At 42.6% G+C, this 15,091-nt stretch overlaps 2 long non-coding RNA genes across 3 annotated transcripts in view; both read right to left on the bottom strand.

The window, feature by feature from the left end:
- The window catches only part of LOC127395874 (uncharacterized), a 91,046-nt gene that overhangs the window by 71,902 nt on the left and 4,053 nt on the right, over positions 1-15,091 (bottom strand). The gene's annotated exons all lie outside the window — the stretch shown is intronic.
- Positions 1-15,091, bottom strand: part of LOC127395875 (uncharacterized) — a 23,957-nt gene extending 8,866 nt beyond the window's left edge. The window contains exon 1 of the long non-coding RNA XR_007891866.1: positions 14,542-15,091. This is a non-coding gene — a long non-coding RNA (uncharacterized LOC127395875). The remainder of the gene's footprint in view (positions 1-14,541) is intronic.

Here is a 15,091-nt window from a genome sequence, read left to right as displayed (position 1 = left end):
TTTAGCTAAATTCTGTCTGCATGCATATAAAACCTAAGCAGAAGAACAGCAACAGTTCTAAATCAGAATTACTTTAATGCCAGACTCCAGTTAAATTTCCACTATTAAAGTTGTTCTACCTTTTTTTTTTTTTTTTTTTTTTTAATCAATATTCAAGATAAGAGGTTCAAACTCAAAAAGCAAATTTAAATCAAATGAAAATAAGCCTGGGCCTGTCTCAACAGCCCTTTTTCATTTTTGTGAAAAAAAGAAGCAAACATTGCACTGGAAGAACTTGAAGTACAACCAGCAAGCCAAGTGAGGTCATGGCTTAGCAGTACTCAACACTGGCAAGGCTACAGATGGAGTAAGACACCCTGCTTGGGCATCCCAGCTCAGAGGCGACTGGTCTAAAAGTCCAGGGAAACACAGCGAGTGCAGTGTGAATGATGGCAGAGAAAGTGCCTGATGGGGAGTGACTGAACGAACTGGGTTGTTTTACTCCAAAGTGACGCTAACAAACTGCTCTTCACGGGGTTATGGTGAGATAGTCTTCATTGTCATAAAACAGGCTGAGATAACACCTAGAAATTTGGAAGAGACTTTCAAAGGAGGAAGGACAGGAATGTGCTCAAGTAGGTTGCCAAGTGAGAAGCTGTGGGATGTTAGTCTTCCGAGATCTTTCAGAACAGGTTGGCAAATACATATTATTATTTGTATTACCCATAACTCCAAGGCAGATGAACTTAAAATGCAGTAATTGTAAAGTAGAATGAGAAATTTCTGCCTTTTCATTACTCCCTAAACTCTTCCCCGGCAAACACAGTGTGGACCCATATGTTTCCAAAACCATCCACACAAGATTCCATTCCCCACTCACCTTTTACTCATGCTGCAGACTGATTCCAAGGAGGCTATGAGCTATGTGCTAAGGCACAAGCCCCCTTCTTGTGATCCTTCACATCCCTGTATTTTAGATTCGTTTGGGTTCTGGTGAGGTAAAAGACAGAAATCCAAGAACTTACATGGGCTTTCCTGCTGCAGCCATGAAACAGTGGGTAACTTAGTTGAGAGAAAGGAAAGACCAGGAGGAAAAAAAAGAATACAAAAAATAGAATTCTGGGCCAACTCTGGGGAAGGCGAGGAAGGGGGGAAGGAGGGTGCAGGGACATGCCTGGATGCCTCAGCTGTGCCTGCTTAGCCCAGCTTGTGCCTCAATACCTTGGCATTGCCTCTATCCATGGACATAGCTGGTGACATTCAGACAACGGCCATGACAAACTTCATGTCTCTAGTCCCAGGCAAAGTGGGGGAACATGGTAAAACAGAACAGACATGCTGCAGCTTGAACCCTCCTGAAAAATGAATCTGATATCTGGATACTCAAATACTGCTTACTTATGCTGCAGAACAAAGAAAATACCTCCAGTATTTATAGTTTAATGGCTATGTAAACATAACCTGAAATCCTCAGGTAACCTACTAGCATACTGACATTCCCAACTGCCTACACCTATTAATCTGAACCACTTTGGAAGTGCATCCAGGGCTCTGAGCTACAACCATCTGTCAGTCAGGGTAGGAGCAGAGCTCAAAATGTTGTGTAAGCTGGTGTAAATGATCTTATGAAGCAGTGTAACTGCAAAATTCTATCTTGCCCTTTCTGATACTGCCTGTGTGTTAGCTCGATCCCATTTGCCAATTTACAACATGAAGTACCTTTCAGAGCAGCTTAACTCTATTCCTGTTAGGAAATTTCCAGTTTGGTGTTTCAGGTTGTGGGTTTAAAGACTTCACCCTTTATGTCACTTGGTGTGTGCTGCTTTTCAAAGCTCTCAGATCCTTGTGACTCATCTAATACTTTCCAGCTGCTGATTCCGGAGGAAGAGATGTGACCCAGCAGCTGATGTTTTATACAAAGAAAGAGTATCCTGTTTGCACAGGACTGTTTCAGATTCATATTGCACATTTCTGAAGTTAAATCCATGAATCTGTTCAGACAGATAACTGTATTCTTAGGGAATGTACATTGTTATTTAGAACAGATCCTGAAAGTTTCAAAGAGCCACAGACTTCTTTCTTCCAAGACACATCCTCAAGATGAAAGAGCAAGTCTCTTGTGCATTTTTTCACGTTTTCTCAGGTGATTTTTGCAGTCTTGAGTATCCAGTTAATCTCAACAGATTTCCATTAACAAATACAAGAACACAGAAAGCTCTTTGTGCAGTGATTTCTCATTTCAACACCTTGTCTTCCCCAAAGCTGCAATTCTTAGCTGAAAATTTAATTGTGCTTTAAACTCCTGTTAAAATTCTGTGTACCTATTCACTGAAGACTTACCATTGACCATCCAGTTTTCTATAACAAAATTATTGAATGGCAGGTCTTATAGGCCACTAAGTTGAGGATGAGGCTGCCTTAGGTTTATGGCTATATCTAGTTTTACTTTCCAACCAGCTAAGTAGTCAGTTGCATCACTGACTGTGCTGACAGCTGCATGACTGCTGTTACAGTTAAGTGCATTAGCAGACTGTCAAAGCAGCCTTGTCTCTGGAGATTTCACTTCCCTGTGAGTCGTTTTGGCTTGGTCACTTTTTCCTTACCATTATTTGCTTGGAGGAAAGTTTCTGTCCATGAGTCAGTAGCATGACTGCAGAGCCCAGTCTGGTGAAGTCCCTGGGAGGCTCAAGAGTGGTAATGTTTTCAGCACAGACTTCAGCTGACTGTTCAAAACCACCTGTAACCGCTAACAAATTTGCAGTCTGTTTGCTTTCTTTTCCAGCCCAACAACTCCTTGATGTTTCCTGGGTAGCCCACTGGAGCTGCCAGTGCTTTTTCACTGAAGATTGTGTGAGAACAGGGCTGTACGGGGCAAAAGCACCCTCCAAGAAAAGGAAGGGGGGGAGGGTATAAAAAGGATGCAAGAACATTGCATTTGTAAATAAAGGAACGTAATCTAACTGTAGCAGCAGGAAACATTTCTGTCAGATTCTGGAAAGCTAACCATGGCAGGAAATGGTTATGTAAAGTGCAAAACTACTACTATTTAAAAGTGCACTTTGATCAACAAAGTGAGAAAAGATGTCTTGCATGCTTTTCACTCTGAAATATGGCAGTTTGAGCTATTTGAGAAAGCTCTCTTCAGCGGGGAGCCCTGAGTTAGCAGACTTGCAATTTGCTGTAACTGGTAAATCTCACAGCATTGCCAAATAACACATCAGAGCAGAGGAAAAAACAGGGCACTCCTGCCTGTTTCATTTGCTATTTGTCCTTTTACTGAAGGATCTGAACACCTAAAGTCAGAAGAGAGGAGATGAGTACCCAGAGTGAGGTTCATAGCTGTGCACCCTACCTTCCATCTTGCCAAAGCCCAATGCTACACCTCTCAATTTCTCCAGTTTGCTCTGCACAAATGGTCATATTGAAGCAAGTTTTAGTGACAGGAACCCATGTCTAGCTGTGGTGTGAGTCAAACAACCCACTCATATCCCCCAGGTGTGTTTGATAATCCATGGTAATATAGCACACAACATCCTGAGGCTGGAGGGAAGCTTTCTGAAGGGAAATGAAAGGAGTGGGGTTATACCAGTCCCTGAAAGCAAGATAGGTAAAGATCTGAACGGTAGGGAGTGACTCCCTGTGATAGAGAAGAGGGTCTTTAATCAAATTCTCTTCTATTACTAATGTATTTATCCTATCTTACAACAAATTAGGTAGAAGGAGAATCCAAGAATACCTTGTGTCTAAACTGCATGCCAAAACACCAGGGATGCTGAAACACAAGCTGTTCATCTGAACTCACACAACTGTAAATCCTGAGCTACTTCCACTGTAGTTAGTAGGCTGGATAAACAAGATCAAAACCATGTTTACAGGCTTGACACAAACCTTTGATGCACTTGCAAAGCAAACATTTCAGCTGAGTGATTGAAACGTGTAGGTTATCTCTCACAGTCTGGACAGTGACAGTGCTAGTATTTTACAGACATGCAGGCTTTCAGCAGAAAGTCACGGCTGTGCTTGGCTCAGGAGAGCTTCCCTGGGGTCAGCTTTGCATTATAAGAGAGGCCACCACTCTAATGATTAACAGGTTTCCTTTTTTGTCAAGGTGATTGTGCAGTGGTGTTCCCTCTTCAGAGATTGCACCACTCTAGTGTGGAGGAATGGCATGAGCCATGGTTCTTCTGCTGGGACTCTCTGGGACTTGTAAATCTAAACCACACTTAATCAGCTATTGGGCAATGGTTTTGGACTCACTCAGGTATTATGGCCCAGAGAAAGGAGTTATAAAACATGGTCCCTGAAAAGTCATTTTCCCCCAATTACTTTAATGGGCTTCACACTGCTCTAACATGCTTGAGAGCTGAAGATGAAGATGCCAGCTGGGACTGGCATCAAGATCAGGTAGTAGTTCTGCAGGCCACAAGGAAGGCCTGAGAGGGCCACAACTCTCTTGTCACAGTTCCTGCCTGGGCCCTGCTGCAAACTCAATACCCTTTTATTTTACACTCCTGCCAATTGTCTTCATAAATGCCAATCTCAGAAATGTAAACAGCAACTGAAGTTATGTATCATGATGAACACAGACAACATCTTGTTTGCAGTGTAGTAGCAGTATGTCCATTGGCAGGTGAGGTTTGGTTTTATTTCTGAAAATCATGCAAATTTTTCTTTTCTTTTATTGTATTGTATTGTATTTCTGGTCAGTGCATGAACCCATTTCAGAATGTTGGGCTTCCTTGTATCTCTTAGTATTACACATGAAACACTAAACCTGTTCTTGCATACCCCATGACAAAACCATCCCTGTAACTGTAAACTCTCTCATGAGATTACATAGTGCCATTAAGTAACTGGGTATTTGATGACTGGTAGAATATTTACCTGTGTCCCTTTTATTTCCCTTTGGAGAATAAGATGCTGTTTTCTCAGTGACCTTAAAGCCTTCAAGCCCAGAAAACACTAAAAAAATGCATTAGATTAGGAATATTATGAAAAAAAGAGAAAAGTATCTCCCTAGAGGCCCCACAGCAATAACAGAGTATTAGGAATAGGCAGAGACATTCATTTCAGAACATGTAATTTCAATACTCCAACTCATACAACAAGAACAATTTACTCAATTCAATAATTTTTGAAACTACAATGAACAAAACTATCTGTACTCAGGGTGGTAGGTATACCTGAGGCAAAATACGTATTTAAAATAGACCATGTTGCTACATTTTATGTAGCAAATTTTTAGCACTAATATTCTTAAAGCAAACTTCAGAAGTAGTATGGTGACCATCACACTCTCCTGTACTTTGGGAAACCTTGTCTGGGGCAATGCAAACAGCAGGCTGGATTTTTGCTGGATTATAAATAACCAGATTTGGCCTGGCTCTCTTGCAGATTATACAAGTTCAGCATGGAAGTGGAAAGCAGATTAAGAGCCTCATGTTGCCTATTTCTGAGCCAGGAGTTTGCATTTACAATACAGGCAGGAGGCAAAGGAGCAGGACAGGAATGACTGCTATTCATTCCTCCGGCAGTCAGGAGAAAGTGAGCAGCACGAAGACACACCTCCTAATTTCCTATGCACTGCAAGCAACTCCTGTGCTACAGAACAGATACTTTTTGATAATCTGAGGATCAAAGAGGGTACAAACCAGCATGCTGTACCCTCAGTATGCCAGTGTGTCAAAGTAACTCAAGACCAAAACAGATACCTTTTATTTGTGCCTGACAGGCGAGTGACTTCTGAAGTGGCTTAGGGGAGCAATCAGCTTTCTACTGACAGCCATTTGGTGGCGTGCATTTGTGGCTACTTTTAACTGTACTGTTTGCTTCCAATCTGGCAGGCCTCAACTTGTATTGACCCAAACTATACCATTCCCACACCATGCCTGTGCCACAAACTGATTTTATTCCTATTTCCAGAATAGTATAAGGACACTTATTAAAAGAAAGCAAACAAAAAGGAAGTAGAAGGTCAGAGAAACAACTTTATCCAATGTACACAGGACTCAGTTGTCTTCTATTAGTTGCTAAAAAAGAGATTTGTTTCTTTCCCTATGAAACAAAATTACATATGTCAGTGTCTTAGACAATGGTATCAGCAGGAGTATGTACCTCATGTTGCCAGTATGGACAGTCTTGTATGTTCAGTGCTGTGCTATTCATTTATTGCTGTATTCCCCGGCACTCATAAGAGGAAGCAGAGAGAAAACCTAACAGTGAATGAACTACTCATCCCTGCTTGGTACCCAACCCAGACAGGGCTCTCTATGTATTCTCAACATTTTTTATTCTAATAAAAGCAAGCAGTCATAAAGCCAGAGTTAAAATCCCTGAAGGAGAAAGTTAATGGCTGCACCAGAAGAGCTTACTCCCCAGCACCAGCATGCCCTTGCCACCTGCTGCAGAAGAGCCAGGAGGATATACAGCTACTGCTGCTGCCACCCATCTGGAACAGTTACTGAAAATGTAAGAGGTGAGTAAGTTTAAGTCCTTCAAAGCCACAGTTCCTAACACACCAGCAGAAAGGAAGTTGCTTTTGAAAATGTAGCTTTAACTTTCCTGTGCCTCCTTTTTACAGATGTAAATGGAGATAATACTGATTATTTGGTTTTGTAATGTAAGAGGCTGCAGAGTTCTCAGAGGACAAGTTAAAATGTGTATTAGAAATAGGCAAAGGCCAGAGTGTGGCACTGAGAAATACAGGAAACTGGTCAAGTTCAGATTTCTTACGCACACTAAGGCAAGTCACTGTGTCAGATCTGACTGAAAAAATAACAAAAAAGAAAATACCTGCAGGTTCTATGTTGGAGTGTGCTCTTTGACAGTCCAAGCATGAAACCCCTACCTCCCCCCACCTTCCCTGGCTTCATGACCCATTTTCATTACAAATCCTATATAAAGCACTACCTTCTTTCTTTGCAGCAGTGCTGCAGGGACATCTCAGTGACTGTGAAACACTAAATACACAGTGATCTGATTCATGGAAGTGCAAAAGATGCATGCCACAGCCTACACACCATTACTACAATGATTCAAAAGACTGATTTTTTACACTTCCAGTCTCTACAATTATTAAATACTTGCAATTACCTCAAAAGCACAGGCACAGATGAAGACCTTATCTTTGTGCAAATCAACATATTCAGCAATAAGGATATTGAACTAGGAAGCAACGCTATTGAATTTTAGGCAGTGAAACAAAGGAAGAAGCAGTAGCATGTGTGAACACCAGTTAAAATTATCTCAACAAACCGATCCTTTTTCTTTTTAAGCAGGTGTTATTCAGTAAGAAGGTGCTACATGCAGACAACATCACCCAATACTTAGACAGATACACAGATTTTGGGTAGTACTTCTGCAGAAGAGAAAGTGGAGCTCATAGGGATCTAAAGCTGTCAGGAGTTAATCTGCTGCTGTTGCTAGAAAAACAAATACTGTACTGAAATATATAGACAGAGGCATAAACTACAGGGCTCATGCAGTACTTGTTCTGCTTTAATCAGTCAGCATTTGCAAAACCTCTGCTGAATCTCTGCATCCAGTTTTGGGCAAGGCACTTCCTGCAAGATGGGGAGAAGCTGGAGTGAGTCCAGGAGAGAGCAGTGAGAATAGCCAGAGGTCTAGAAAATGTGCATAGAGGGGAAAGAGTGCAAAAAATAGGACTGTTTAATTTAACATGAGAGGAACACGACAACACTCCTGATGTATAAAAAAGGCATCTGCAAAGGAGCAGGTGAAAAATCCTGTTCCCTGGTCCATGAGAGTTAGGGCAGGAAGCAGAGTCTAAATACTGGTGAGGGCTTTAGGTATAATGTTAGAAAGTGTTTTCTAACAGCTTGGCCTGTTAGAAAGGACTGCAGGACATCTTGGAGGATCTCAGATACACCCAAGAAAAATTGTGCAAAATTCTCCCAGCAGTATCAGAGCCAAGCAGGTAGTGCATAGTGATGTAGAAGGCTGAACCTTTTTGAGGAATTTTCCTGACTAGAAATCACCAACAATCATTTTTATTTTATCTATAGGAAAAACAAAACAAACACACATACACAAAAAAAAACCAAACACCAAAAAACCACCACAAAACAAAACAAAACAAACCCAAACCCACCAACCAAAAACCCGACAAATTAAAGGCAGGTGCAAGAATTTATACTGGTATGTAAATAGAGGGAGGGATGAGGTTGCTCAAGCTTCCCTTCCATTTTGCAGTAATTTCAATAATACTTAGTGAGAAACATAGAATGGCTGAAGAACTAATGAACTAAAACTTTCTGTTTTAATGTATCTTGGTTTCAGCTTATCTGTCACCTGGGATCTTCATTTTTAACCAAACATCACTGCACCTTCATGGTCTCAGCAGCCAGAAAAGAAGGATGTTGATCAGAAACTGAAGCATGGTCTGCATAACCTTCTTTCGCATGCAGTTTTGCATCCTTTGCTTGGCCAGCACAGCCCTGACAGGGTCAGGCTCCTAGGAACCAGCTAGCCCCAGTCAGAAAGCTACATCTTCCATGCTCACTCTGGGCAGAAGAAACACCACAGCTCAGGTCAGCAGGGCAGCAGCAAATGTCTGCCCTGGTGCAGCAGCTCCATGCCTGATACAAGCTGGCAAATGCCTGCCCCAGGTGCCTGGTAGGCCAGCACATGCTGACCACAACATTAATAGGGCCAAGGAGGAGATCTGCAAGGGTTCCCTAGAGGTGGTGGTGATGCTCATCTGGACCCTGACAGCAGCATCCTGTCCCCACAAAGGTTCCCATTCCGGTCCCTGCTCCCCCCTGCCTCTCTCACTTTGTCAGCTAAAAAGATGTCTTTTGCAGACTGGCTGGTGACCACAGCAGCACCTACAAGCAGTTCTGTGGGCTGCTGCACAGACCCCAGCTGGACTTAGTGGGACTATGGAGGTTGTGTGTTGAGTTGGGTTTCTCTAACATCAGCCATTTTGGCAACGGGCAGAGAAGCTGCAGGTCTTGTCCTGTGTTATCTACGTGTGCTTCATCTTCGCTGCCCAGGCATAAACACAAGATCCCTAAGTAGCCACCTAACACATCTTAACTGAGCTTTCACTTTAAATGGGAAACTTGAATTGTTTTTAAAAAGTCTGAAAGAACAAGATTTGATAGGTGTGGGTACTTTTCCTTATAGCAGTATCTACATAAATGTAAAAGAAACAACAGGAAGGCAATACCATATTGTTCTGGTTTGGTGGGTTTTTTCGTAGCAGGGGAAGGGCCCCAGGAGTGGCTCTGGTAAGAAGCTGAGAAGCTTCCCCTGCTCCAAAACCAGCCAAGGAGCCATTAGAGGGACAATAAATGTGCCTCAGGGATTAACATATGAAAGAACTGATAGACCACCTGAGCAGAGAAGCACTTGAGGGAGAAGAGATGTGCTGGTGGAGGAGAGAGGTGCTGGGGAAGGAGAGTGGTGCTGGTGGCTGGTGAGGAAGAAGGGGAAGAAAGTGCCCAAGCAAAAGTTTCCCTGCAGCCCATGGCAAGATGGCAGCTGTCCCCCTGTACTCATGGAGGAACATGGTGGAACATTCCCTGAAGGTTCCCAGGAGGGGTGATCTTGGCCACTGGACTTGGATTTTGTGGCCAGAGGATTTGCTGCCTGTGGACTCTGATTACACAGCCTTGGAAGACCCCAGTGCCAGGGGAGGTGGCTGTGACCAAAGCAGCCCCTGACTCTGTGGGAAGCCCAGGCTGGAGCAGCTCCGGACCTTGTGGGAAGGACTCATGAAGGAGAGGTTTGTGGAGGACTCTCTCCCATGGGAGGGACCCCATGGGGAAGCAGGGAAGGACTGTAAGGAATCCTTCTTCCTGAGGAGGAAGGAGCAGCAGGAACCACCAGCCTGTGAACTGACTCTAAACCCCATCCCGTCCCCCTGTGCCTCTGGGGGGAAGGAGGGAGAGAAACCGGGAACAAAGTGATTTGGGCCAGGGAAGAAGGGAGAAGTGGGGTAACATATGCAAGCTCTGCTCTTTGTGTTGTCTGTGTCCTGTGTGTGTTTGATTAGTGTGAAATTAAATTATTATTTTTTCCCCAGTTTAGTCTTTTTTGCCCGGGACCTTAATAGGTGAAGGACCCTCCTTGTCCTTTGTCTCAACCCATGAGCTTTGTCCTCCTCATCCCAGAGTGTGTGTGAGTGTGGTGGGGGGGAGTTGAGTGAGTGGCCATGGGGCTGTTTCTTTGTCATTGTTTTGGGCCCAAACCACAGCACAAATTAATAAACCAAAGGCTTCAATATTTCAGACTTGAAATATTTTTATCCTTTTCTTTCTCTTTCTGTACTCTATGTAAAACATTTAATATATTTGTAAGTGTGCTGATTTCCACGGGTATAAGCAGACTAGTATGTAAACTTAAGCCATGACTGCTTGCTTGTCACACTCTGATGGGACTATGCTAAACCTGCTAGCTTTGTGGCCATATTTAAGCTAATAACAGCATGGAAAGAAGCAGTTGCAGCCTCTGGCCTGTTGACCCTACTATTTAACTTCGAGTAAGATGCACTGACTGTAGCAAATGTGAGGGGAAAGACAGTAAGTGAAACACAACTGACATGATCAAACTTGCTACATGCACTTTCTATTATTTCCACAACACACAGTATTTATGTTATTTCAATGATTTTAATTTTTCACTTTAGCTCACTGCCTTAGGAAAATTATCAATTAAAATTAGTTAGGCTTCTTTTAAGATAACTACTCGATAATAAGCCAGTTTTCTCCCTTATATTATCCTACTGATGCACTGTCAACAAGTGCAAGCCCCATCTTTACCCTTCAGCCAGGACCGGATGTTCTTTCCTGCATGTGCAAGAGAGATGAGAATGGATCACATCGCAACTCACAGTGCTGGGCTGAGAATGGCCCTAGCTGCCCCCAGGTGTTACCTGCTCCAGGTCCCCTCTGCTCTACTCTGCCAGCCCCCCCTACAGCTTACAGAAGTGCCTGGCAAAAGCAACACACACATTTTTTTCCGAGTTACTTCAACCACATGAGACCATGTTCAAGCTCACAACCACAGACTCAGGTATGGGTTAGGTGTCTTTGACCACAGCTGATGGGTCACTGGGTAGACCTGTCTGCTGTGAGTCTGCTAAGGAGCCCCAAACACAGATCACAAGAACAACTTAGGTGACATTACCAGCTGCCCAAACCTTAAATCAGCCCAGGTTATAAACACTGAAAAGCAAGAAGCATGCATTTTATGTGTAAAACCATTGCTTTAGTTGGAGCTGGAGCTCTTAGATGCTTGACTATTACACATAACATTCGCCCTCCAAATTCTGCCAGATAGTACAGGGACATAAACCACATGACATGCTGGCTATAGCTGTGTTCCCTTTGAAGAAGAAACATGGGAGCAGATCCGTATGTGCTTGTCTGCTCCTAACTCCCACAACATGACACTTATTAGGCTAGACAGTCTCTGGGCTCAGCTGGCAGCAGCCAAGCTGCCTCCTGCTTTGTCAAGGTACACATAACAACTAGTATAATTGTTTGTCCAGAAGTAAATACTACTTTCATGTTAGCATTCAGATCACCTCTCAGAAATATGTTTGTAACATCTGCATTCTATCCATTAACTCTGGCACATCTGCTATTTAATATTGAATCTTTAGGAGTATTATAGTAATTTATACATTCTTTAAAAGACAAAAAGTAATTATGCATTTAAATGAGTATGGAAATGTAAATCTGTTTCTGGGAATCATTTTTGCTTAATCCTGAAGATTGATCCTCTAGTATGTTTAAGGGGTCAGTCAGTCCCAAGTGATGGATAGATATGAAATTGTACATTTAGTCCTAAAATGAAAGGACAAATCTGATCTGATCAGATCTGATCTAGTACCTATGCATTAACATCAAACTAAAGTTACCAGATTCTACTGCAATGAGTTGCTAAAAAGAAATGCATAAAGATTAAGGGAATTCTCCAAAATTCTCCAAATTCTCATCCTTACGAATACTCCAATAGCTTCAGGATATTTTATCCCAACAGTCTGGAATACAATATAAGGTTATAGCAGAAACTTTAATCATTATATTGGTTTTTAGTACATTTCTTTAAGTTAAATATGAACTGACAATACCTGAATGAATGTCTGACTGGTTTCCTTCACCTGCGGCTTTCATCAGTTTATACAATGATTTAGCCAACAGCTATTCAGAATCCCTGAACTCCACATTTTCCCAGCAATTGTACCCAAATTACAGACAAAACAAACCAAGTTTTATTTCCATTTCTAAAGTCAATAGATGACATGTCATCTGTGTGTCTCCCCCTTTTGGTTTAAAGCTGGTGTGGCTACAAAGAATAGTGCAAAGACTAAAAGAGCATACAGTGGAGAAATTAGAGGAAGAAAATGAGCAAGGTATGGAGGAAGCAGATCTCTCTTGAATTTGCTAACAGGCTTTTCTTTAACTTTCACATGCTGCTCTTTATAGAAATACAATTAGCCTGGTGTTTCCAGGTATTTCAGATTAAAAATGCAATTGTGCAGATAGGCAAGTGATGAGTGGTGTTCTTTGGGGTTTGTATTTGGACCAGTATTGTTCAACATCTTTGCTGGTGGCATGGACTGTGGGATTGGGTGTATCCTGAGTAAGTTTTCTGACAACACCAAACTGTACTGTGTGGTCAACATTCTGGAGAGAAAAGATGCCATCCAGAGGGACCTTTACAGGGTGAAGTGGTGGGCTTGTGCAAACTGCATGAAGTTCAACAAAGCCAAGTGCAAGGTCCTGCACCTGGGTCAGTGCAACCCCAGACACAAATACAGGTTGGGCTGAGAATGGTTAGAGAAGAGTCCTGAAGACAACTTAGGGGTGGTGCTGGATGAGAAGCTCAACGTGACCCAGCAAGGTGTGCCCGCAGCCCAGAAAGCCAACTGTGTCCTGGGCTGCATCAAAAGAAGTGTGACCAGCAAGGGAGGTGTTTCTGCCCCTCTACTCTGCTACTTGTGAGATCCCGCTTGGAGTACAGTCCAGCTCTGGAAGCCCCAACACATGAAGGCCATGGAGATGTCAGAGCAAGTCCAGAGGAGGGCCACAAAAATGATCAGAGGGCTGGAGCACCTCTCCTATGAAGACATACTGAGAGAGTTTGGGTTGTTAAGCCTGGAGGACAGAAGGCTCCAGGGAGACTTTATAGCAGTACATGACAGGCCTACAGCAAAGCTGGGGAGGGGCTTTTTACAAGGGCAGGTAGTGGTAGGATGAGGGTAGATTTAGGTTAGATGTTAGGAAGAAATTCTTCACTGGGAGGGTGGTGAGACATGGGAACAGATTGCCCAGGGAAGCTGTGGATGCCTCATCCCTGGAAGTGTTCTACATCAGGTTGGATGGAGTTTTGAGCAAACTGGACAACTGGAGGTGTCCCTGGCTGTGGCAGGGATGTTGGAACTAGATGACCTTTAAGGTCCCTTCCAACCCAAACCATTCTATGGATGGGATTCTATGTCAAAGGCAAAGTTCAGTTGTAGTGAATGTTATTTGCTGCAGATTGGCTCTTGCTCCCTAGATGCATTGATGAGGCCGCATCTGGAGTATTGTGTCCAGTTCTGGGCCCCTCAGTTCGAGAAGGACAGGGAACTGCTGGAAAGAGTCCAGAGCCACAAAGATGATGAAGGGAGTGGAACATCTCCCTTATGAGGAAGGGCTGAGGAAGCTGGGTCTCTTTAGTTTGGAGAAAAGGAGACTGAGGGGTGACCTCATCAATGTTTACAAATACGTAAAGGGTGAGTGTCAAGAAGATGGAGTTAAGCTTTTTTAAGTGATGACCAGTGATAGGACAAGAAGTAATAGATACAAATTGGAGCATAGGAGGTTTAAGGTCAATATCAGAAAAAATTTTTTTACTATGAGAGTGACAGAGCACTGGAACAGGCTGCCCAGAGAGGTTGTGGAGTCTCCTTCTCTGGAGACATTCAAAACCCGCCTGGACGCCTTCCTGTGTGATGTGCTCTGGGTGACCCTGCTCTGGCGGGGGGGTTGGACTAGATGATCTTTCGAGGTCCCTTCCAACCCCTAGGATTCTATGATTCTATGATTCTATTTGAGGGGGGATGGAAGAAGTAACCATTTATCTGGGAATCCTTTATGAAATCATAGTAGTTTGTGAATACTGAAACCATATAAGGCTATCCATGTGGCGGCTGCTGAAAACACGAGATGAAAGAAAAGTAACTTCTACTCTGGGATATTACATTAAATTCTTCCTTAAATATATTAGTCATATGGAATACTTACACTGCTAAAAGTAGCAAGTAAGTATGAGCATCACTGGGTCAGCACTGTGCAAGTGGGGACTAAGTGTAATTTCTGAAAGGGATAATACTGCTGATTTAGCTTCATGGGAGCATTACTCTGTTCTATATTTATCTCATGCTAAGACATGCCCAGATCCAAAATGTTACCATTACACAGAGATAGTCAACAGCCCTTTAGGTTTTGACAAAGTGTATTTTCAATATTGGTCCAGCATAAACGTACTGAGATAAGAACTGGGATATTGTGAATGAAACAAAAATCTAAAACTGGTGACTTAGCTCACCTCAGAGCATTTTCTCTTTAGTGTTCAGCCGGAAAATAATTTCTGTTTCACTCAGAGTCTTCTTTCCCTTTTGAGCCTGTTGATGATTTTCAGAAACTTTTCAGTTAACATTTGTGAATTCCTGAGCAAACACATAATTTCTAATGTCAATGCTGTTTAAAAACACAAGGTGAAACTTCTGGTAAAGAAGTCAACAATTCTGAGATGTAAATTGAAAGCCCCTGCATTTATGTTTCCCACCAACATTTCTTGCTGTTTGTCTGAGGTTTTTTTGTTTCGTTGGTTTTTTTTTTGTTTGGCTTTTAATTTAAAGCCACTGTCAAGTTTTATCATCTTCTGCAAACCATCTTAGGTTTGATGAGAACTTAGGAGGAATAGGAAAGAGGAAAATTCGTCCAGTCTTGCAGTGATCTGTTTCTCAGAACTATCCTCTGGGGAGCTTTTGAACCACGGCCATAACATTTGCCTTGTGTCACAATCTATCAGATTTTGTAATTCACAGGGACTGGCCTGTATGGATTAAAAAAAAAAAAATAAAAAAAAAATTCCC

The sequence above is a fragment of the Apus apus genome, chromosome Z (genome assembly GCF_020740795.1).
Source record: "Apus apus isolate bApuApu2 chromosome Z, bApuApu2.pri.cur, whole genome shotgun sequence".
In the NCBI taxonomy this organism is placed as follows: Eukaryota; Metazoa; Chordata; class Aves; order Apodiformes; family Apodidae; genus Apus; species Apus apus.
The sequence above is the reverse complement of the archived record's forward strand: the minus strand, read 5'-3'. Positions and strand labels throughout refer to the sequence as shown.